The sequence below is a fragment of the Podarcis filfolensis genome, assembly GCF_964270895.1.
Source record: "Podarcis filfolensis genome assembly, chromosome: 13".
NCBI classification, from domain to species: Eukaryota; Metazoa; Chordata; class Lepidosauria; order Squamata; family Lacertidae; genus Podarcis; species Podarcis filfolensis.
This window is the reverse complement of record NC_139615.1, coordinates 51,179,874-51,205,650: the sequence shown is the minus strand read 5'-3', so window position 1 is coordinate 51,205,650 and position 25,777 is coordinate 51,179,874. Positions and strand designations below refer to the sequence as shown.

Sequence of the window (25,777 nt, the reverse complement as noted above, 5' to 3'; positions counted from 1 at the left end):
CTTAGCTTATTGCAGTCTATTTGCCTGCTCAATGCCTTCTCCTGATCCCTACTTTCTTTACCTTTCTGCTGTAAGTCACAGAAGGGCAAGGAGAAAACATTGCTGCAGTTACCTGTCTGCATTTCCCCACCTTTTGTTGCTCAGAGATCATCTCCAAGGGGTAACAAAGTTTCCTTATAATGGAGGGGCTCAGAAGCTTGGAATTGTGTCCTGTGGTGCAGGTGAGAGGCCACGGCCATTGCAGGTGTGTGTATGTATATATTTATTACAGTCAATGACCAGTAGACACAATCGTTGGGATAAGCCTGGAAGTGAGCTCTGCCACCACCCCACAGGAGCCAACTCCTAGGGGCTAAGGTCTCTTCACCCCCCCTAAAATATTTGAGGTGGCCATCCCCCCCCAAGTTGATGGGCAGTGCCATTCAAATGGTGTCCTTCTGCTGTGTCATGTGATTGATTATGCAGAGTGGGGCTTACATGCCCCCCATATATTATTCTAGTTGGCACCCCTGCCCATACTCTCTCTGCCTTTATGAGCCCAGGTCCTGCTGGGGAGAAAACAAAACAGTTCTGTCTTAACAGTTCCAACACCTGCATGTCCCCAAGCCTCCATATGGGGCTGTCCTGGTGACCCACCCATTTATTCCACCGAATAGCTTATTTCTGGCTCTGGCTGTCTTTGCTGTTGTTGCTGTTTGTTAGGAACTGGTGCACTGCTAAAACCATTTTCTACAGCTGCCATTCAAATGGCAACGTAGTGTTGGATTTCCCCACCTCCCTTTTGGCCCTGCCAGATTTAACAGCACTTTCCCCTACTCATCCCAAGTTGTTGCTTTCTGCTTTCTGCTTGGAAGACAGCAAGTGGAAGAAGACTCCAAATGAATTTATTTCATAAAATTTATATACCACTTAATTGTAGAAAAAACCTTAAGGTGGTGGAACATTCGGATATTTTGGCTTCCAAACTCTGAAAACCCAGAAGTAAGTGTTCCGGTTTTTGAACGTTTTTTGGAAGCTGAACGTCTGATGCAGCTGTTGGTTGAGTGCAGGAAGCTCCTGCAGCCCATCGGAAGCTGTGCCTTGGTTTTCAAACGGTTTCAGGACTCAAACGGACTCCCAGAATGGATTCCGTTTGAGAACCAAGGTATGACAGTATACTTAGGCACTTGGACTCCACTACTGTTGTAAGTCAGTTCCCCAGGGGTGTGGAGAATGCTGTCTGGTCAGGTGTTAATGGATGAGTTTCACCTGATAAAGCTCAAGGATGTGGGTGAGGTTCTGGGATGGGTGCAGACAGTCAATTGCACACTGGACCATAGACCCCCATGGCCGAAAACATGTGGAAGGAAGGGAAACACTGACTGGGCCAAGAAGGTAGCTAATGCATGATTGGAAGAAGGAGTGGTCTCAGGATGTCTGAAAGTGGCAGAAGAATGACTATTGGCTGGTTGCAAATGTCCCCTTCTGGGTCCTTGAGTCCTTGCCCTCCCTTTAACTAGTTGCTCTTTCTTTGGTGGTGCCCTGAATGCTTCTAGCACTATCCGTTATTCCTGTACTTTTAATAATCTGTCCTTATTTTATTTGTGTATTTGAATAATTTTCTTTCATTTTTTCTAGTAATTGGGGAGAGAATACTGGTAGACTATTGTTATAAACAGCCTGCACACTTTAGAGCTATTCCAAAGGTGTGCTTGATGTTTGTCCTGTGTCATGAAATTGCATTTATTTATTTATTTATTTATTTATTTATTTAAAGGGGAAACAAGACTTTTGAAATTCAGCTGTAAAAACACAGGGGTGTCTTTAATATATCACAGAGTGAGCATTTACACCTGGCTGGGAATCTTGCTCCCACTAGCGAAACGTGAAATGCCACTCCTGGGAGTGGGAGCAACAAGGTTAACTAGGGATGGATGTGAACAAATGTTGTTACACTTGCTTTGGGCTTTGTTATGATTGGAAGTGCAGGCTGGGGGTTAAGCACAGGCTTCGTGGGAAATGTGGGTTTGCTGAGAAGGGATTGGAGAGAGAGAATGAGAGGGACAACCACATATACGAAATATACATTTTTTAAAAACACCCAAAAATCCCATTCAGATTTTGCACACACAACAGATTAGCTTTCACAGTGACTCTTGAGAGGGCTCAGTTGCTTCAGGTGTCCTTCAGTGCCCATGAGCAGAGAGAAGGTGTGTCTGTGAACTTAAGCCTATGTGTATCAGTGGCTGGGATGTATTCATTTAGCCAAGAATACAATAACCTTTTAAAAGGACCCTAATTAGTGTGTAATAATCCAGAGTGATATACTTCCGGGAAGGTGACAGCTTCTCTTGTGGAGAGTCTCTTTTCCTTTTCAGACCTCGCCCCCCCTTGCCCCGCCCCTTTAATCCTCTGTAGCCCCTGTGCATGTTGAGCTTTTGCAGTTCTATTGCATTAGGATGTGACACATTCCAGGCCCTTGACAAGGGCTTTTGTTTAGCAATATTTATAGCAGCTTCTTGTCATTGTAGAGCAAAGGCAATTGCCCTGCCCTCTGGCGCCCTTCTTTAAGCAGATTTTAAGCAGAAGCTCCTCTCATGTAGCACTAATTGAAATGATTGGTGGAGGGGGGAGGGCTGTGCACTTACTCTGCCTGACTCTGGCTTATCTGCTTGGGGGCTAAACCAGGGAGGGGGGGTGAGGGTGAGAGAATGCAAATCTTTTGCCTCATTCCAGCAAGGCTCAGGACTAACCGGCCATCTGTCCACTCTTGGAAGAGAAATGACAGAGTCTACGCTCAGCTACAAGTCCAAAGAAAAGAAAAGAAATTGTCCCCAAACTCTGACTGAGAATTTCATATGAGGTACAGTCTCGAAGACTCTCTCATCAGGTCAGTTCGATGTAGCTGTTCAGAGAAACCAAGGGTTGCACCAGCAAAATCTTCAGTGTGTTGTCAAGACTTAAACTGGAGCTAAAAATATGCATTTCCTTTAAGTATTAAGTCTCTAAAATGCAGCTTGCTGGTTTGCCCACATCCATTAGGAATTTCATCCGTGATGTGTACGGCTTTCTTACTGGCACGGCTGACAGCTGAGCAGCCTCACAGCGAGCAAAGCTTGAAAAGATTTAAAACTAGCAAGTTCCTTGAAGAGTAATTTGGTTTTTATGCACAAGGGGCTTATCCTATGAACAAGCGGGCTGTGTTAAAATATGTATTAGGAGTTGTCATCTGAAATATGTTGGCTTCACTTAGGTGAGTAACCGAGCTTGAATTTCTCATCTGAGGATTTAAAATGCTGTCATATTATTTAGAATTCCTTTTTTCCTTTAATAGGCAGTTGGAAATTTAACAGAAATTCAGAAAAGAAAGAAAGCTTTTTGTAACCTAACATGGAATTTGAATGCAAATAATTTTGCATGTACTATATGATAGCATTAGAATCAGCACTTAAAGCTGACGTGCGAAAAGCCACAAGCCCATGTAGTTTTACTTTCTGAAGGTAAATGGGCATAATCTTAATGTCTCTTTTTCTTTGTCTTTTTATGAGTTGTTTAAAAATAAATAACCTTCTGGTCTATCAGAATTTGTTGTCAGGAGCCAATACAAATACTAAAGAAGCACCACTGTTTTTGTGGGGTTTTTGTTGTTGTACAAAATGCAAATATTAAACTAATATAATTTAAATTGACATAACATTTACAAATTTTGTTTTACTATTTTATATTATTAGCATTCATTTACTTAGGGCTTTTTAAAATGAAACAATGTAGCTTTATTTGTGTATCTAATATTAACAGGATCAGTGTAAATATGTCTTAAAAAACAATTTATAATTAACTTCTGATTTTTGTTTTTACTCTGTTTGTTTCATCCTCATAATGTTGTAAATATTATTTAAAATACTTGATTTTCTGCCTAATGATGATCAGGGCAGAATAGCTATAATTTTATACATAAACCACAGTAAAGAAAAGGAACTCTCCTTTTTGATGACTTATATCGCCTTGATTTAAAAACAGTTAAGGAAATCGGTCAAAATTAGAAGGGGGCCTAAATATGAGCAAATATGAGTCAAGCTACAGGGTTGTGAAAGGGTTTTAAAGCAGGCATAGCAGGTGAATTGTACCAGAAAGACAGGACACATTTTCCTCATATCATTATGAAAACATTATCAAAAATATCATTTAGTCTGGATTTATACATTGTGGGGTTTGAGGAGGATTAATTGGAGGAGTGTGAACTATTTTCATTATACTGACAATTCTTCCAGAAATGCATTGGTATTTGTCTTCAGCTCTACGTGTTCTAACATAGCAGTAATAAAGCAACAGAATGCATGTTTCGGCTTTTAGTGAAACAACATCCCCATCCCACTGTGTCAAATATTTAAATAACAAAACTCAGTAGTGTGCTTAGTACGTACCATCTTATTATGTGAATGCCACTTTTAGCAACCATTTTTATACCATCAGTCTAATAATCCCCCCTCCTTTTGTTAGCATCTGATCACTATATGTATATATTATAAAAGTTCAGCTGTGATGTTTACTTCAGGTAGCAGCCCATAGATTTAGCTTTGTTTTATACTTAGCTGCTGCAGATTAATGAGTCAAAATTCCTTATGATGAACGGTATGCTATCATACCATTAAGTCTTGCTTGGATATTAAATTGAGTTGTTATCTCCCGTAAAAGCTAATTAGCAGTATCATACACTATACTGGGGTTGACAACTTCAAAAAGTGCATGACAACAGGATTTCAGAGGTCTGGAGCATGCCGAAGCTACAGAGAAATCGCTTCCTAAGCTAGAAGAACAGCAGAAGGAGCTTATAGAAAGCTTCAATCTTTCTGAGATCCTCAAAGTAATAATCAGCTGCGGTGAAGTTGAATAGGTTTTCAGCTGTTTTGTTACTGAAGGTTTGTGGAAAAAAGTGGGGTCTGCATTATGGAGGTATGATGATAGCTGGAGATACATTGCGGCTTAGTTCTGCGGTTAAGAGTGCTTTGCAGGTGGAAAAGAAGCTTTTTTGGATAGTGGTGTGTGCGTGTGTGTGTGTGTGTGTGTGTGGTGTCAGCCAATGCATCAGAATGCAAAAGAGCGCAACAGGATGCTTGCTAACAAAGGAGTCTTTATCAGTTGAAAAGGTGGGAAGAGCCGTACAAAACTGGTGCACTGAAACCGTTGCAAGAATGTGGGGGCTTCTCAAGATCCCTGCTATCTCTGGCAAAGTAATATAAGACAGAAATTGTGCTCTTTGTAACTTCCACTATGGATGCTTTTAATTTTTTTTTTTAAACCAGCATTTCACTACTACATTTGGTTTTCTTTACAAAAATAAAAGGCTGGTGGTAATTTTAACAAATACATGTGCCAAGAAATTTCAAAAGTTGGAAAGTTAATCATGGCACATAGCTAAAGAGCCCTGATGCACACAAACCACAGTGGCTTTTATTTTATTTCATAGAATTTATACACCATTTGATTGTTTAAAAAAACCCTCAAAGCGGTTTACAGAAAAATAAAATGATAAAATTAAAGCGAACAACTATAATTTAAAACATTCAAAAAACAGATTAAAACATGCATTAACATTGTAAATGTCAAGATATCTACTGTTTAATAAATTATTCTGCAACTGAGCTTTCTTAGGCAAAAGCACATTTTAATTTAGTTGAAGCAGAGGGAAAAAAGAATCAACATATAAGCGAGATGCTAAGGAACAATCACGAGCAGTAGCAAGATGACAATAATGAAGGATGTTTCCTAAATATTTTAAAAGGAACTTAGAGAAGGGAAATCTGCCTGGTTTGCCATCAATTAATAAAATCAACAGGAGATGGGAAAATGGGTCACTTGGGTTTTACTGCTAAGCAGCAAATCCAGAGCAGATAAGATTTAGCTGAGATGTTAAGGTTTATTCAGTGCATTTAGTTAATGATGTTCTGTGCCTGTATTTTTTAAAAGCATGTGTAGCAGGGCTGGGGAAGGATGGAATGGCCCCTTCTGCAATAATTATTCCTGATTGATGCATACTATGTAAGACTGGATATTTTTAAAAAGCTGAACAAAGGCGACTTCATTTTGTAAAAGATGCCAGCACACGTACACAACAGAAGTTTTGTATCACTGTCTAGCAAATATCCAGGTAGAAGTACAGAGTATTAGGGTTTTTTTTAACACTGAAGGCTTTTTAAAAAACATGTTTTTATGTTGCTAAAGATAATAGAAAAGCAAATAAACAGACAGCAGAATGCAATTCCTGTGAAAAACATCCTCAGGCAAATATGTTACTATTCCACTGTTACTCTATTTTTGGAGAGCAGTCTGTATTAACAGCCGATGCTACCTCAAATTGTTTCAGATTCAGCTACAGTGGTTTCAGCTACACATCTCTGCTCACATCATGATCTCAGTTAGTTCTTGTTGGTGCAAAAGGCAAATTTTATATATATTACTTTTCTTTTGCACCAACAAGAGGATAATTTCTGGATGCCAAGATCGAAATTGGCGGCAGGTACTCTTTGGTGAGAGGACTCCAGCAGAGATTTAAAGTAACAAAACATGCAGCAAAATATGTGGAAAAGGAGATCCTTAAGATGTGCCCTTTAAAGTGAGTTCCCAAGTTTTCCTCTTCCCTTAACACAGGGAAAGACCACACATTTGGTAAGTTAAACATAGTTTACTTACAAACTCTCCAGTGGTCAGTTTCATCTGCTTTTCCAAACAGTCTTCAGAAAAAATTGCACAGGCAGAAAAACTTGGCTTAGTTACAAAGTGGTGAAAGTTCCTAAGTTATTGGTTTCGGAACTGAAGAGTGGCTTGTGAGAGCCATGCAGAACCAGAGCAACCAGCTCAAAAGCTCAAACCTCTTTAAACACTGAGCTTCTCAGGTAGGCTGTGGAAGAACAATAGGCCTGATTCCCTAATTCCTCCCAAGGTGAGGGGAAGTGGACAGGACAGCTTACTTACTCTGTGGTATTAAGCCCTTCATGTGTTATTTAGACTTAAGCATGTTGGTTCTATGAGGCTGGTTATCCCACAGTTCTCTGGTGATCTATGTTTCTAGGGAGCTCTGTGCTCTGTCTATTTGAGCATATCAGCAAGCGCCTGGCTGTTCAGTGATGGGGAAACTTTTCCCAGCTGGCGAGCCAGATTCTGACCTGTGGGCCATTTGGATGGGTGGGTGGGGTGTACGTACATGCATTATACCAGAGCTTTCCGAACTGTGTGTCATGACATGTTAGTGCGTCGGCTGCAGTGTGTAGGTGTGTCATGCAACGCTCCTTGCGCTCCTCCCAGGGCTGGAAAGGGGTTAGTTTAACCTCTGGTTTGCTAGTAAAACTGAATTACTGAGTTGCAAATTGATGCATGTCTAAAAAGTGTGTCACCAACAAGAGAAGTTTGAAAAGCTCTACATTAAACTATGGAACTGTGTAGCTTCAAAGAGGCTTTCTTTCAGCCTGAATCAGCACTGACTATGTGCCCCCTTGGGGAAACTCCGTAGAGCAGCCAATTCTAGCAAGCCACACTTGCAGAGGAACATTGGCAAGCTCATTTTAAGCTTCACATTGTTTCCTTGCAACCACCTGGTTACCTGCCCCTTACCCAATACATCATAGATGACTTCAGGTGTGGGGCAGGTGGGGATGATTTGGAGGAAATGACCTCATAGCCAAAATTATGACCCCTACTGACTTTGATTTGGTGCATGTGCTGGAGGCTCTAGACCAGGGGTCAGCAACCTTTTTCAGCCGTGGGCTGGTCCACCGTCCCTCAGACCATGTGGGGGGCCGGACTATATTTTGAAAGGAAAAAATGAACGAATTCCTTTGCCCCACAAATAACCCAAAGCTGCATTTTAAATAAAAGGACACATTCTACTCATGTAAAAACACACTGATTCCTGAACCGTCCGTGGACTGGATTGAGAAGGTGGTTGGGCCGCATCCAGCCCACGGGCCTTAGGTTGCCTACCCCTGCTCTAAACCACAAGTCCACTTACTTTAAATGGTCAGGCAGCATTGTGGCCTGGCCACATCCCACACTGGCAATCCAGTGGCTGGCTGGGGAGGACTGGAGGCCTGCCCATGAATTGCCCAATGGCAAGCAGGCTTGGGTCCAGGGGGCGAACCCAACCAGCCAGTGGATGTCCCTTGTGTCCACCCCCATTGAGGCTGCCTCAGCACTCCTCCTTGGTCTATCAGATCTCCCACCCTTTTTTTCATATGCTTCTTCCTTCATACTAATACCTTGCTATGGACATTGTCAGCTGCCATATTTGGGGCTGGGTAGGAATTTTTCCACTTGATAAATTGGCACCAGCCACTTGGTTTTCACCTACCTTATAGCAGTCAACACAACTTTGTGAGGTTAGGCATTGGGTAAGCCTTAGTTTTGTCTGGCGGGGAGGATGTAGCCTCTGCCTGCCCCTCCTGGGTTAAGAGTAGCCCATTAAAGGGATCTGTGAGGAATTGCTTCTGTCCGACACACAGGTGGGCGCTTGGGCCATAGCACTCATCCAACAGGGACCCCTCAGGGATACCCCTATTTGATGTAGGTCATTGCTCCCCCCATTATAACAATCCCGACACTCAGGATGTGGTTTACCCTTAGATTCACTCCCAGCAGATGGGCTGGGGTTAAACAAAGGGCTTCACCTATCCCTATGTCAAACTTTCACATCTGTAACCAGTAAAGTTGTAGCCTATTCAAACCCAAAATCTATATGCTGCTGCCTTGTCTGGTTATTCACTCCATAGGGAGTGACTGGGTTACTAGGCCTTGACACACAATTAGATGATCATAGACAAACAGTCCCTTCGACTCACACGCTTCCTCTTCCCTCTTTCATACATTGGAGGGGAAGTGTGAAAGCATCTACATCCACTTCTGACTAAATTGCATTTCTGCATTATGCACAAACTCAGGGAACTGTGTTTTATTCTAACTATCTAGTTAACAAATCAGGACATCAAATGATTGGTTTGATTCTGATTTGTTCAAGCTCCACATTGGGCAAAAGTTTTCTGCATTGCAGTGGGGTTGGACTAGATGTTCATTGTGGTCCCTTCCAACCCTACAATTCTATTATTCTAAGCTGGCTGATATCCCAGAATGAACAAATCTCTGGTTCATAGGCCTCTGTGTAGTGGTGCAGAATCACTGAGGTTTTCCTCAGTGCTGGTATCCAGGTAAGGCCATGGTGACACCTGTGACACCTGTGAAAAAGATGAATCACATCTTAGGGACAGAAGTTAAAACTGCCAATAGCATAATACCTTTATGGTTGGGACCACACTTGGAATACTGGGTACAGTTCTGGTTGCCTTGCCTCAAAGGCATCATATCCCACTTACATTTGGTACCAGAAGGCCCGGAGTTCATAAAGTTGTTTGGTGGATTGTGTAGAGAAATGCTAGAACTTAGATCATTCCAGTGAACCTGAATATTGGAAGATTCAGGACAATCAGGACACTCAGCCACATCTCATTTTTTTTCTGGGCAATGATGCCAACACGATTTTCTGGGCCCAGTACTTTGTATGTTGAGTAAACCTTCTGACCAATCTGCAAAATGTGGCATAACATTTGCATATGTTTTTTCTTATGTGAAAATCTGTATCCTTCTTTGTACAGTACCATATGCACCTAAGGATGTAAAGTGCGAATATGGCAAACGCATGTATCATACATGTGTCCTGCTTGTGTTGTTCAGTTGTGTCCATGACACAAAAGGAATTCACATTGGGTGTGGTGGAGGAGTTCAGTTTTAAAAATGCTGGATGTGCCTGTCAGCTGATGTTAAGTAACAACTTGAAGCAAGTCCAGGCTGCCCCCAGGAAGCATGGATTCATGGGGCCTCTGTGGTGGAGCAATTCTCACTACTGTGTTTTAAACCACATGTGATTATTTCCGGTGCAGGCAATTTAATCTTGCTTTTGGTCCCACTCCCTCAAAGGGCACTTTTGGCTTTTTCTTTAAATTGTCCTGACGGGTGTCTCCTAAATGCATCTTTATTTGAAAGGTCTAACTTTCTTGCATTTATAGCAATTAAAGTTTTAAGCCTTAGTTTGTTTCATGACAATGAACAATAGAATCCCAAAGTTGGAAGGGACCTTGGTCATCAAGACTACCTCCCACTAAGTGCAGGATGAATTTGCAGTGCAGGATGCAAAGACACCACTGTGGAATAACTCTTAGCATTAGGAATTCTCCATCTGCTCTACCTTCTGCATTAGAGCCCTTCAGATATTTGAAGGCCTTATTTTAATCTTCTCTTGGCTATACCTTCAGACTCCCTCAGAAGGTGGTGGACTCGCCTTCTCTGGAGGTTTATAAGCAGAGGTTGGATGGTCTGTCATGGATGCTTTAGTTGAGATTCCTGCATTGAAGTTGGAGTAGATGACCCGCAGGGTCCCTTCCCCTACAATTCTGTGAACTCTTTCAACCCTTCTTTGTGAGATTTGACACTGGCCCACTTAAAATGCACTGCCCAGTGCTGGACAGAATAGAGTGGAATGATTCCTTTTTATGCATTATTCTCTTTATAAAGCCATCACTGCAGATGTTCATGTGGCCTCTGTTGTCTCTTGAATGAGATTCTTATTGGGTTGCTGTATATTTGGTGCTACTGTAGCTTATCATTATGTATTTGATTTTAGTATTATTACTGAGCTTGTGAATATCGTTGTTAGTTTTTTGGAGGGTATCAATATTTTTATTATTTTTATTAAAATACACTTTTTATTATTTTAAACTTGTTTTGATTTTATATTACAAACTTAGATGATGGCATCTGCCTTGGGAGGGTTTTTAAATAATTAAAGAATTAAATAAGACTGCACTTGCTTTTTCAGCAGCAGCATCACACTGCTGACTCATGCTTAGCTTGTGATCACCCAAAACATTCTAGATGTTTTTCACATGTCCTACTGCCAAGCTAAGTCACCTCCATCCTATACTTGTGCCTTTGATTCTTTGTACCTAACTGCAGGACTTTACATTTATCTTTGTTGAATTTCACCTTCTTGGTTTCAGCCCAGCACTCCAGCCCGACAAAATCACTTGAATCTTGATTTTGTCTTCTATGGCATTAGCTACGCTTCCCATCCTTGTGCCATCTGCAAGTTTGATAAGCATCCCCTTTGCTCCTTGATCCAAGTTATTTATGGAAATGATTAACAGTACAGTGCCTGGGGTGTCAGTGGGCACCTCCCTTCAAGTTGATTCAGAGCCATTCATGAGCGCTTGAGTATGACTGCTAGACTAGCTGCAGCTCCACCAAACAGTAGCATCATTCAGCCCACGCTTTAACATCTTGCCAACAAAGAAATCATGGGAACTTTTGTTTCATCTCAAAACCTTTGCTGAAATCAAAAGACACACGTCTACAGCATCCCCATGATTTGCAAAACTAACAACTGGGAATTAAGATCTATCTTCAACTTTGGTTTTGCTAAATATGTTCTTGGTTAGGAATCTAAATCTTAATTATAAAGAGTGGCTGAGTGATTTGGGGTTCATCCACACCTCCAATTGCCCTGCCACTCAGGGGCATAGGAAGGGGGTGTGGGGGTGCGGGTTTGCCCCGGGTGTCATCCCTGAGGGGGGTGACAAAATTGCACGCCGTGGAGGGGGGGCACTTACAGCGGGGCCTGGCCTGCAGCGCACCCGAGCCACATGTCTCTCCTGGGACTGACGGGGTGGCTCGGGGCCCCACACTGTCCAAAACAGCAGCGTGGGGCTTGTGTCCTCCATGTGGACTAAGTGGGCAGATCACCACACCGCCCCCCTGGGCGGATCGCCCCGCCCCTGCCGCTCTGGGTCCTACACCCCTGCTGCCACTTTCCCCTGGGATAACCAGGGGTTTAGTGCTGAATCAGAACAAACAGATTGCCATTTATTTCAATTTAGTGCTAAAGAGTGAGGTTTTTTTTTTGGGGGAGGGGGGAGTGGCAGCGTAAAGGCCAAACCTCTTGGACCCGTGCCTAGACAGGACTGCTCAGAGCCATGCCTCCTAGGCACAGGACAAGTGGAAGTGTGGGTTAGCTCTTGCTCTCAGCTGCACATGCAGTGGTAGCTCAGGATTAAAGACACTGCAAAACAAATATTGACCAGTGGTATTTAAAAAAATGGCAATGTGCTCTTTTAGCGCAATTAACACAATAGGTAAGGGCAACCAGGGGACAAAAGATAAAAGACCCATTTGAGAAAATATGGGAAGCGTTTATGGACTGTACAAGTGTAGAGGGTAATGCCTGCCCCCTGCTTCCTATTTACTCTAGACTATAGACCTTTTGAGTTATCTCTTCATCTCAAAACCTTGTAACGAAAAATCTTGCAAAGAAAACCCTGTAAAGAAAATGTAATGGAGAAAGAAAGTATTGAGTCTATCAGCTTGTATAGTTGTTGAGCTGCCTTAAGCCTGTTATGTTAATAATTTACCCATTGTTTAATTTATATTTAATTTATATTTAATTTGTATTTTCAAAACAATTTAGTAAAGAAAATTATAACAAATTGCAAAAAGAAAGAAAGAAAATGAATTAAGGTTCGCTTGGCTCAATTTATGCTTCATAAAGCCATGCAGGCTCCTACTAAACAATACATTATATTCTAAAAATATTGCTCCTCATTCTATTCTAGAAATTTGCCTGGTATCAGCATCAAGCCAACCAGTCTATAGTTTCCTATGTCTGCCTGCCCCCACCCTTTAAAGATAGAAATAACATTTGCCTGTCGCCAGTCTTCTGACACCTCACCCATTTTCCAAGAAGTCTCAGAGATTACAGTCATCAGCACACTGGGATGTAATTCATCTGGCCCTGGCCTGAATACTTGAACTCATTTAAAGCACCTAAGTGCTCTAAGAATCTCCTAACCTATCCTGGGTTGTATGTTCATCCTTATACAAATACATTTCAGTAATCTTTTATTGCTTTCAGCCAGTGGTGATACAATAATTCAAGATAAATTTCAGAAATAAAAATTTAATACAACCCCCCTGAAAACTGAAACATACATACATATACATATATATACATATATATATATATATATATATACACACACACACACACACACACACACACACACACACACATATATATATATACATACACACACACACACACACACACACACACACAGCATAAAATTCAGCTATATCAACTGAATTCATCAACTTAAAACATCACCATGGAAATTAAATGCCAGTCTGAAATAGTTTTTACTTAGATTCTTGAGGCTGTCTGTGTCAAAGTCAATAGGCAACAACTTTTTTGAAATGGGAGATACCTTGGAAATACCTGATCATCAAAATAATTTTAGAAGTGGTTGGGGACTGGATGACTTTTGCACAGAGTTCTTCATTTTGTTGCCCTTTATTACATTCACAGATGGATGGGCTTTTAGTGAGTTCGGGGGCAATGGCAATCCCCCCATATATAGGAGACTTTCCTAATGCAATCAGAATTCCCTCAGGAGCCACGCAATGAAACCATTATGAAAATGGAATTTTGATTTAACTTATGGCCTTCTGTCTCTTCCCTCCGCCAGCAGAGAACGGGCTGCAAATATTCTGTCTCCAATGGATACTAAAAGTCAATACAGCTAAAAGCCCCTAACCATACACGGAGAGGGGAGATAAATAATAAAGTAGCCAGAATAGAATTTCCTTTGGTTACTAATAAAATGCCCCCTGTATCCTGGCTGTATATATGTAACTGAGAGCATCATCAAAAATGCATTTAAATATGATTCTCCCTATGAGAATCAGGAGGTACTAGCCAATCATACCTTTTGATGAAATTAGACATGATAATTTGATGCCAAATGAAATGCATTTCCTACTTTTGCTAGCATGATTCCGATTATACAGCTTTCTAAATAATAGTACGTTTAGATTGCTTTGCATAAAAACTAGACCATCCCCTAATCCTCTTTTGCCTGAATTGATTGCACAGATTTCAGTCCTGATCCAAAGGTGACGCTAAACGTGACAGAAGCAGACCCACGTTTTCAAAACTGGGTTGCCACCAAACACCTATTGAAAGAAGGAGAGTTAATTGCAAATTTGGGGGGGTGGATAGGAGGTATTTGCTACCATGGCTCCCCTCGGCTGAGCATTTTTCTCTTGGTCAAGTTGTGGCAGGCTCTGAAAAGGTTCAGCCCTCTTTCCACTTGGACACACACCATTTACAGGTATTTGGCAGAAAGTCATGTTTGAGCACACATGTAATAGTCCTTCTCTGAAGCTCAACTACATTGAACTTTCATTTTGGACAGTAACTATTCTCACCGAAACTATTCATGGTTTAAATGCAGTTTTAATATAGTTTCTTATGTTGGCAATTTAATGAGCTACTAGCTTAATACTATCCTGACTGCAAAGAAATTTGAGGACAGAAATAAGCCCTTTGTCAAGTTTCAGGCTAATTGTTCACATTCTTGCAAAGCATGCCAGCAGTGAATATTCCTTGTATGCGCTTTCTGAATATTAAAAATAAAATCACAACTGACTTGAATTCTCCATTTCCTGCTCTTTCAAGGGCCTTAAAAATTACCTTTCATCTCCTGTTACTTCCATCATCTAATGTCATTGCACAATTGCTTACATTTGCATAAGCTTTCAGCAACTTTAGGACCTTATGACTTTTATCACTTGGAGCCACTGTTTCTCTTTTCCCAAGTAACAAGCAGTCAAAGAAGAAAATAATGAAGTTCCTGTGTCCTGTGTTGCCATGTGAAACTACTGATCATTATTGCTTGTAATACTGGAGCCTCCTCTCCAGGCAAATATCTCCTGTCACTTGAATAAACATATGTTTTTATACATTATCAAAGTTTAAAATATAAAAGATGTGTAGGTAAGTCAGGGATTGTTGCATTCTGTTCATGCCTTGCAACAAAATTAGCAGCAGTTTGGTGGCATGTTTGCTTCATATGTATTTGTATTTAACTGCTAAAATGTCTGAACAGATACATGAAGAATATGTCTAAAAATGCTTTGCCCAAGGAAGCCGGGCTAAGTCTGTCTTTGACCATTTTTAGGGCAACTAATGCAAAAGACTACTGCAACTGTAAATTGTATGACGATACGGGCTTTTCTTTGATAATTCTCTTTGGTATGAGCATTCAAGCTGGAGCAATAAAGAAAAGTGTCATTATAGATCATGTTGAAAGGACAGCTTTCATGTCACTGTGCTTGAGTAGATTCACAGTAGTCTGTGGCAGTCTGCTCTTTTTCATTATGGAGACGAGCCTGCCTTTTATTAATTACTCAGTCTCTCAGTAAAAACAGGGGTGTGTGATGTAAAATATCCTGACCAGGACTTTGTATTCATGTTACAATGGATGTCCAAAATTTGGCAAACACTGACTATTTGAGATTAATTACATGGGTGCCTGAAAATAGGCATCATTGCATGTCTCAGGTATCAGTGATTCCTGACACATATTTAGAAGACCACATTTGCCAGAGTTTCTCAGAGCTTTGAGACATTAAAAAAAATTTGTCTGGGATTATCAATATACACATGCGGTTGTTAACAGTCTCCAAATTGTGAGCATGTTCATGCACAGCTCCACTATACACAGTTTCACAGTGAAGCTTTAAAATCGCATCTACACAGGCAACAACCCAGAATGGAGGACTAAGAACCACTTAGCTGCCATTCCACGTGACTGTCAGGGTGCTGTCAGCGGCTCCCGGCTGGTTGCCCAGGAAAGTATAAAGACAAGGAAAAAGTGCTTTTTAATTTCAATCTTACAAAGAACCCAGCCTCTTGGACAGTGGCGTTGTCCCAAGTGAATCTCCACCCGCTTCTCTCCTACTTCCTCATTCGTCATCTTCATCTCCTCTACAGGTGCTGCTAAGTGCCCTCTGTCTTTGTGCTCTTTGCTCTCCTACTTTTAAGTCTCACCGGGTTCTGGGAGATGGAGGGTCTGGAATGCTTTCTAACGACAACACGTTAGCCGGGTGTTGCTCTGGCTCTCCCATGATTTCCCAACTTTCCCCCTCTTCTGCCTCTGAGCTGCGACCTCCCTCAAACCCCTGCTGTAGATCTATACTGTCTTCCTCTTCCTCCTCCCTGGAAGGTCAGGATGGGGAGGCGGTCTCCACCATTCCTCCTCTGCCCAGACCCTGACAGTGACAGAGAGAAGACGACAGGAGGAAGGTCCACTCCACTGGTTCCCCCTCCTCCAACTGTCTCCCTTGATGATAATCCCACCTAGCTATTATAGATATTGTAAGAATTGGCATCTGAACTTGCTTACTTTCATTTTTCTTCTCTATCCTCTTCTTTCTACAAGGTATATTAGGTTGTACATCATTATTTTAAAATTGCAAACCATGCAGCTATATTGTTGTTTTTATTATTTATGTATGTGAAAGGCCTAATTAGCTTTCGAGTAATAGATTTGGCATACCTTAATTCTGGAAAATTTGATGAATTGGCAGGATTTCTCAGTGATGATAGACAGAGGTTCTGAGAGCACATCAGCCAGCTCCTTTGGTACCCAAGGATACAGGCAGATGTTGTCCCAGTCTTCAAAAGGGGATGGGGAAGGAAACTGCAAACTGACTTTGATTCCAGAACAGATTGTAAGAGTCTATTTGTCGGCAATTTTGTAGCAATGCGGTGATTAGGAGTTAAAATAGACGTGTCAAAAATAAATCCTGTCATATGAATCTTTTTTCTTTTTTCAATGAATGTGTTACAAGGTTAGCGAATTTTGGCAACACTGTAACATAATTTATATTGATTTTAGCAAAACATTTGACAAAGGCCTCCATGTTATTTTGGTTGGCAAGCCAGTTAAATGCAGGCTGGATGGTAGTACTGGCATCAGGTGAGGTCACAACCAGTTGGCAAACAAGGCCAAAGAATGGCAATCAGTGGATCCTCATCAAAACAGACATTTTGAATGGGGTGCCCTCAATATTCTTCAGCATTTTTATCAATTACGTAGATGCAGGATCAGAGGAAATCAGGGGAAAAGAGAGGACCCAAATAATTACCGCCCAGTCAGTCTGACATCAATACCAGGGAAGATTCTGGAGCAGATCATTAAGCAAACAGCCTGTGAGCACCTAGAAAGGAATGCTGTGATCACCAATAGTCAGCATGGATTTCTGAAAAATAAGTCATGTCAGACTAACCTGATCTCGTTTTTTGACAGAATTACAAGCCTGGTAGATGAAGGGAACGCAGTGGATGTAGCCTACCTTGATTTCAGCAAGGCATTTGACAAGGTGCCCCATGATATTCTTGTAAAGAAGCTGGTAAAATGCGGTCTTGACTATGCTACCACTCAGTGGATTTGTAACTGGCTGACTGACCGAACCCAAAGGGTGCTCATCAATGGTTCCTCTTCATCCTGGAGAAGAGTGACTAGCGGGGTGCCACAGCGTTCTGTCTTGGGCCCGGTCTTATTCAACATCTTTATCAACGACTTGGATGATGGACTCAAGGGCATCCTGATCAAATTTGCAGATGACACCAAACTGGGAGGGGTGGCTAACACCCCAGAGGACAGGATCACACTTCAAAACGACCTTGACAGATTAGAGAACTGGGCCAAAACAAACAAGATGAATTTTAACAGGGAGAAATGTAAAGTATTGCACTTGGGCAAAAAAAATGAGAGGCACAAATACAAGATGGATGACACCTGGCTTGAGAGCAGTACATGTGAAAAGGATCTAGGAGTCTTGGTTGACCACAAACTTGACATGAGCCAACAGTGTGACGCGGCAGCTAAAAAAGCCAATGCAATTCTGGGCTGCATCAATAGGAGTATAGCATCTAGATCAAGGGAAGTAATAGTGCCACTGTATTCTGCTCTGGTCAGACCTCACCTGGAGTATTGTGTCCAGTTCTGGGCACCACAGTTCAAGAAGGACACTGACAAACTGGAACGTGTCCAGAGGAGGGCAACCAAAATGGTCAAAGGCCTGGAAACGATGCCTTCTGAGGAACGGCTAAGGGAGCTGGGCATGTTTAGCCTGGAGAAGAGGAGGTTAAGGGGTGATATGATAGCCATGTTCAAATATATAAAAGGATGTCACATAGAGGAGGGAGAAAGGTTGTTTTCTGCTGCTCCAGAGAAGCGGACACGGAGCAATGGATCCAAACTACAAGAAAGAAGATTCCACCTAAACATTAGGAAGAACTTCCTGACAGTAAGAGCTGTTCGACAGTGGAATTTGCTGCCGAGGAGTGTGGTGGAGTCTCCTTCTTTGGAGGTCTTTAAGCAGAGGCTTGACAACCATATGTCAGGAGTGCTCTGATGGTGTTTCCTGCTTGGCAGGGGGTTGGACTCGATGGCCCTTGTGGTCTCTTCCAACTCTATGATTCTATGAAATCCTTATCAGATGCGCAAGTGACACAAAACTGGGAGAGAAAGACCTCAGAAGACAGGACTAAAATTCAAAATGACCTTGACAGGATGGAAGACTGGGACAAAACTAACAACATGCAATTCAGCAGAGGCAGAAGCAGAAGCAGCTACAGTGAGTGGCAGAAGCACCCATCTGGTCTCCCAGCACCAGTGTCTGCACTGTGCTCACCTCCCCACCACCTCACTCCTCTACCTCCAGCTGCAGAGATGCTGGTGCTGGGAGGCCAGGTGCACACTGCTGGCCCTTCCCACCAGCCACTCCTGAACCAGAGACAAATAAAAACTTATGCATTCATTCACTGCAACTCACAGTGTGGTGCAGCTGCAAAAAAGGGTTTGTGCAATTTTAGGGTGCATTATAATAGAACCAGAGTTTCCAAGCCATAGTAAGTAGTAATTCCACTTTAGTTTTGCATTAGGTAGACTTCATCCTGAAGTCCTGGGCACCACACTGTGGGAACGATGTTGAAGTGGGTACAGAACAGGACAGTGAAGATGGTCAGTGGTGTGGAGGAAGAAGAAGTCCTATAAGGAAAGATTGAAGGAACTCTTTTTGCCTGAGCCCCATCCTGCCTTTCAATACAGTGGTGCCTCGGGTTACGAACAAACTTTTTGGATTACAAACACTTCAAAATCAGAAATTAGTGTTCCGGTTTGCGTATTTTGGGGGGGATTGCGGACATACTCGGTTGGGGGTGCACTTCTGCTTTGTTGGCACGGCCTTCCCTTGCTCAGCGCGGCAGTGGCGGCTGTGGTAGAGGGACCCAGCGCTTCCCCCCCACAACGCATGCAGCCAGCGCTCCCTCGCCCCGCTCCCTCAGCGCACTCCGCTCTCCCTGCCTCGAGAGGTGCGCCTTCTCCTGCCTGGCGCAAAGCACCAGCTCAAGAGCGAGCGTGGAGCTCAGCCCGGCAGCAGCAAAGGAGGAAGCCACCTCCAGCCCAGAGCAGCACACCACAAGCCCCTCGCCTCGCCTACTGCTTTCTCAGGATCGTCCTGTTTGCCAGAGCCATTTTCCAATACTTTCTGGGAAAGCACGCCTTGGTTTAAGAACGCTTTGGTTTAAGAACGGACTTCCGGAACGGATTAAGTTAGTAAACCAAGGTACCACTGTACAGAATAAGGTACCGAAGTGCACTCTGCTGCTAACAGGAGCAGCTCAGTTTCAGGAAGATACCTGAGCCTGCTTTCCCATAGAAGAGGCACACACAATTTATGATGCACCAAGCTGAACACAGTCTGCCTGCCAAGTGCTCAACAATCCTTCTGTCCACAACCCTGAGCAGAAAGCAAAAGGAATTGCTTTGAAAAAGCATTTTGCCCCAGTCCTCACCTGTAAAGGCTCCCAGAGTCCATGCTTAGAGCCTAAAAGACATGACACAAAAGAAAAAAAGGATGGGGAGAGAGGAGGAGAAAAGCAATTCAGGCATCATTTCTTCAAGTTCCAAAGTTCTCCTGATGGCCAGCTGGGATGGAAGCAGCTCAGTTGCTTGATGAGATGCTGCAATTGCGGGAGAGCCAAAAGCAGCTGCTCTCTTTGTGGAGCCCTGTTGGGTTCTAGGCCACATTTGGCTGGGTGGACAAGACGTTGTGCAGGCCTGCCATAGGCCAAACATTGGAGGAGATCCCTCTGAGCCTAGTCCCTGCAAATCCCCAGAAAGCACAATCTGCATATTAATCGGCAGCCATGTTTGGAAAGGCACTGAAGACTACGGTGAAGTCTGAGCGGTGCATGGGGCCCTGGCTTCTTCTTGCTTTTGAATACAAACTGCTCTTGCAGGCTCCCACATGACTTAGCTGCCTGAAAGCTTCTTTCAACCTTTTTATGCCTAATCTTTTTATTCCTTGTCATCCTTTGGCTTCAGGCAAATGATTCATCTCCTGTCCTCTTCAGAGACTGCAAATATTTTTCCTCCTTTCTTCTGCATTGTTAACCTTAAAGCACTTATCATAATGTCCCTTCCCTTCTTATTGATCTGTATGTTTTATTTCCTATGAATTAATCGTGATAGTTAAATATAAAAAATCTCTCTCACAAACATATGTATGTTGCAGATCACCTTAGATTTGTATCAACATCCCTTCCTGTGCCAGCTGTGGTTTTTAAATCTGTTATAATTAATTTCCCCATATTTGTGGAAGTTACCTCAGATTGGGGAGAAATACAGTGTCTCCTCATAGGTGTATATTCACTTAAGTTAATTGCCTTCTCAAGAATTGGAAACACGATGTCATCTTCCCAAATGTCCCCATTCCCAGTTTTAATAAAATCAAGAATCATCTTCCAAATTCATATCTGGTGAAGTTAAAAAACTCCATAAAGATGATGAAGAATAATAAACTTTTGACATTTTGCAGAAGCTGTTTATCCACTTCTAGAATGCAATATTCTGGGGGTTATGTACAGTGGTACCTCCAGTTGCGGGTGGGATCCGTTCCGGAGCTCCAGTCGGATCCCGAGGTTTCTGCAACTAGAGAAATACGTGTACGGCGAAACCCGGAAAAATACTTACTCTGTGGTCTTAACCCATTCATGCATTAATTAGAGTTAAACATGTTGGTTATATGAAGAGGGATATCCCACCAAAAATATGTGTGGGCTTAAAGTGAGGTGGAGGTGCCTTATTGCGCGGAACTTGGCCCCTGTGTATAGGCATGCCTTTGGTTGGTAAGGCTTATTAAATATCAAAAGAAAAGAAAACCTTCAGTGTTATTGGCAAAGTCTGGTGGAAAGCTCTTCCAATAAGGATTCAGCAGGCATCTTCAGTAGTAATTCTTAAATAGTTGCTGAAAATCTTTCTACACTACCAGGCATGCAATTGAAGAACAAAAAGAAATTTGTTACAGTTAGCCAGTGATCTGTGATTTTGTTTTTATGTGGTTTTTATTGTTCATATATTTGTTGTGCACCACTCTGATTTTTTAAAAACGAGATTGCAGTATGTGTATATTTAGAAATCAATCAATAAGAAATACTCTCTCTGGTTGGTTTTTTTTTAGAAAAGTTTTGTATTGCTTCAGCATGTCTATGTCCAAGCAGTTAGTGGTGTTGTTTGCATAACTATAGTGTTGAACTGATATGCTTGGTGAATGGCTACCATAATTTGGGAGACGGAACAAATAGGAAATTGTGACAATGGATGCTACTTGAATGTTGTGAGCTAGACAAAATAGCAGGGCGGGTCTTTCTGTTTTTTTTAAAAATCTAAACAGTTTTTATTGTATGGCTCTGAATAAATAATTTTAACTCACTAATGAGCGTAGCTGCTCAGTAAAAAAAAGGTTTGCCTGTCTGCATAAAGTATGTAAGTATAAACCTCTTGGGAGAATCAGGGGGGACTTTTCAGGAGAGCTCTAGAGAGGTGTGAAATCCCACAAGGGGGACTCCATTTCAAATGGGATTCACTCAGTATATCAGATTTCTGCAGAAATCTACTTGGCCAGTTCACATTTTGACAAGTTGTGCTACTTTCCCTTAATAATTTATTTATCGTTCACTTGAATTCAAGGCCCCAGATGCTTCACATACGCATTTTAATCCTGAAATATTTAACTTCCCATGGAAGAACTGTTGTGGGATTTGCTTGAGACTGCAGATTTCATGGGAGCAATCAGTACAGATTTTGAAACTATATTTTATTTCAGAACACTATTGTGCTTTCTTTTAAAAGAAAATATTGATTTGAGGAAAACTAAAAGGTAAACATAGCCTGATTTCTTAACTTTATTTGATAGTAACCTTAATTTTCAGCAGTTGTATTTATCAAAGTTGAAAATGTAATTCTGCTTTTTTTCTCAGCAGAATTATTCCATATTTGACCATTACTCCTTATTAGACAGTGCCCACTTTCCAATGCAGCATCACAGTGGTTTTCAACCAGTGTGCCATGGCACCCTGAATGGCACCCGTGGCACCCTGAATGATGGCCAGGGGTGCTGCGGCAACACTGGTCTCTGACCCTCTTTTCTTCCCTCCCTCCTCTGATACCTTCTCCCATCTCTGCCTCCCCAAGGCTTGTGTGGATGCTTGTTGCAGCAGCCTTGGCTGCACGTTCCCCAGATGAATGGGGGCATCCTCTTCCCAGGCCCCTGTTGGGCGGCATGAAGGAGCACCTCTCTTTGGCGTGGGGCTCAGAGATCAGGGGTGGTGGTGGCAGCTGCCCAGAGGACTGCTAAGGAGAGGAGGCTGAGGGAACACTCCACAAGGGAGGGTGTTTGAAAGGGGGTGAGGGGCTGCCGGCTCTGCAAGCAACGGGTGACATAACTGGGCTCCTTCGGAGGGAGTGGAAAATATTCTGAAATTGGTGGGTGGGATTCAGTAGAATATCAACAGTGATGATTTTACAGTGGTACCTCTGGTTACATACGCTTCAGGTTACAGACTCCGCTAACCCAGAAATAGTACCTTGGGTTAAGAACTTTGCTTCATGATGAGAACAGAAATCATGCTCTGGCGGCGCAGCGGCAGTGGGAGGCCCTATTAGCTAAAGTGGTGCTTCAGGTTAAGAACAGTTTCAGGTTAAGTACGGACCTCCGGAATGAATTAAGTACTTAACCCAAGGTACCACTGTATTAAGGTTTTGTATCTGTGTTCTAAAGACCTGGGATTGTATGGCACATACTTTGAAATATTATGGAGATAAAAGGTGGAATATCACAAGTTGCTGTTAGTAGTGAAAGCAATGTATGTCTTGTTCCATCCATATAAATATTTCATTTATATAGCATGTGGCAGTTAGTTTTTTTATATAGCATCATAGCATCTGAAGGTGTGTGTTTTTCAGCAGCCCTTGTTAAAATCTATTCTGATAAACTAAAATAAGCAACGGAATCCTTTTTATGGACACCACTAGCAAGGGAGAAGGAAATGTACCTTCAAGAACTAATTCACTCAGGGACTCTCCATCAAAACTCATTGCTTTATTATGTCATCATGAAAGGCCTGAGTAGCTATGAGAATAATTTGATTTAGTGATTAGGCCAAGGCAAGGCTATCTGTTTGCTAACAATGAGGGAGAAGTGGAGAATTAGCTAGAAAAGATATATTTCTAAACTGAAGATATAAAAACAAGTAAGTGTCACATACTGAACTTTCATATTAGGTTGAGTGTCTCATTATCTAAATATGCAGAATTATCCATTGCCAACACTTGTATTGGATTAGTACTGTTAATGGAAGGACTCTTACACCATCATTTCCTAAAAGCTACTTGACTGGAGATAATCCTTGGGAATGCAGACGTCTCCACAATCCTAGTAACGAGATTTGGACTAATAACTTCTATGACACTGGGAGACAAGAGAGAAATATGAGGAGCAAGTGGTAAAAATATATACTATCCCATTTGCCTTTGCTGTCCTTCATGTAACACACCAACCAACCAACCAGCCTTTAAGAAAATTCCCTTTGAAAGTGCCACTCATTCAGTGCCTTTTCTCGTGATAATGGAGAGGACGCTGATAGCAGTGATAGGACTATTGCTGGCTGGGAGCTGAACACTAACATCCTCCCCCCAGCTCTTCGCCTGGAGAATAGCAGCCTCTTGAAGAGCCAGGAGGTTTAAGTCAGCAAGACCCACCCATGGGAGGAAACTAAGAACATAAGAGAACTCCCTTGTTCTCTTAGAACGGCAATGGCCCCCTCTTGAGAGGTGCCTGAACTGAGTTCTGGTGAGTTCCAGCTGAAAAAAGCCCTGGTGGTATATACATTTAATAAATAAGGACAAGAATGAGAATTCAGAGTAAGTCCCACTAAATTCTGTAAGGTCAAAACACTTTGTAAGAACATTTTATTTTTGTTCTCTTCCGTTTCTTTTTTAGATGTCTGGGTGGCTCACTAGTTTATTTCAAACTATTCAATTCACTTTGATTTTTTTCTTTTAAAGCGTAAAACACGTCTGGAGTAGCAAAACATGAGTCCACCATTATCTGGAGGGAAGCTTCTTTTTATTAAGCAGCAGCATTGATATGTAATCTTTCCAATCAAAAGGAAATTGCTCAAGATGGCATATAGAATAAAAATCATACTAAAGGAAGTCATAATGCCGTCTAAAGACAGTAAAAACACCATAAAAACAAATCAGTGTACACTAATATATAGAGACCACAAAAGTTGGATCTGAAAGCTGGTAGTGAGTGATCCCTAACTGCTTGTTCTTTGTGTTGCTAGAAAATCCAATTTTAGATTGTTCACTATAAAGCTGTCAGTGGTAAAGTCTTTAAAATATAATGGAAACATTTTTCTATTCAGTTCCCTTACCCGGTCAGATTAAGGTCTGTCTAATACAGTGGTACCTCGGGTTACATATGCTTCAGGTTACATATGCTTCAGGTTACAGACTCCGCTAACCCGGAAATAGTACCTCGGGTTAAGAACTTTGCTTCAGGGTGAGAACAGAAATCGTGCTCCAGTGGCGCGACAGCAGAAGGCCCCATTAGCTAAAGTGGTGCTTCAGGTTAAGAATAGTTTCGGAACGAATTAAGTTCTTAACCCGAGGTACCACTGTATGCCATTATTTCTTTCCAGCAGTGGCCAGCTGGATGCCTTCAGAAAGCCCACAACCACAAAGGCAGCAGCCCTCCCCTGCTTGTCCCTTGATATTTTGAGGTGCACTGCCTCTGCACATGGATGCTTTATTTAGCAACAATAGCTTAATAGGCCTACCCTCCGTTAATGCTTTTTTAAGCAGCTTAAGCTAGTGATTGATACGAGCTTGTTCCCATGTCCCACCTTTGATTATTTTTATTTTTATGGTATTTATTTCATAAAATTTATACACTGCTTGACTGCTTGTTAAACAAACAAACCTCAAAGTGGTTTACAAAAATAAAACAGTAAAATCAAGAAAAAAACCACAAACTTTCTTTAAAACATGCAAAGGTTAGAATACCAAAAGAGATTAAAGTTACCTCAAGCATCTGGGTAGACTTGTTTAAACTGGAATATTTCTAGCAGGTACCGAAAGGGAAGGAGCCTCCTTGGTCTCAATCAGCAGGGAGTTCCAAAGTGTGCATGGTGCCACACAAAACAATTGAGTTCTTACAAATGCAGTACATGTATTATGTGGCAACTATGGTAGAGTCAATTCTGCTGATTGAGCAGCCAAGTGGAGTAAGGCCATCTCCTAGGTAAATTGGTCCCAAGTCGGTAAGGACTTTATATACCAATAGTAACACCTTGAACTAGACTTAGTAGCAAATCAGCAACCAGTAGGAAATTGGAAATCTCTGAGCACAGGTGTTTTTGTTTTGTTTTAATTTATTTTTATTAAAGATTTTCTTGGTTTACAAAAGTACATGCCTTGTCTCTTTTTTTCAGGTTGTATAGTCTTTCTTACAGATCAGTTACATTTGTCATGAGACATTAGTGCTGAGTACAGTACTGTATAAGGTC

General features: G+C 41.9%; 1 protein-coding gene across 26 annotated transcripts in view; it reads left to right on the top strand.

The window, feature by feature from the left end:
- Positions 1 to 25,777, top strand: part of LOC310748288 (poly(rC)-binding protein 3-like) — a 257,271-nt gene that overhangs the window by 161,679 nt on the left and 69,815 nt on the right. For 2 of the 26 annotated variants that reach the window (XM_083583907.1, XM_083583904.1), the window contains exon 1: positions 2,469 to 2,869. The exons of 13 other annotated variants lie outside the window; for them this stretch is intronic. The gene's annotated coding sequence lies outside the window, so the exon portion shown is untranslated. Of the gene's footprint in view, positions 1 to 2,468; positions 2,870 to 3,005; positions 3,233 to 25,777 lie in introns of those variants that run through there. 11 more of the 26 variants (XM_083583921.1, XM_083583899.1, XM_083583908.1 and 8 more) reach the window with 11 other exon arrangements.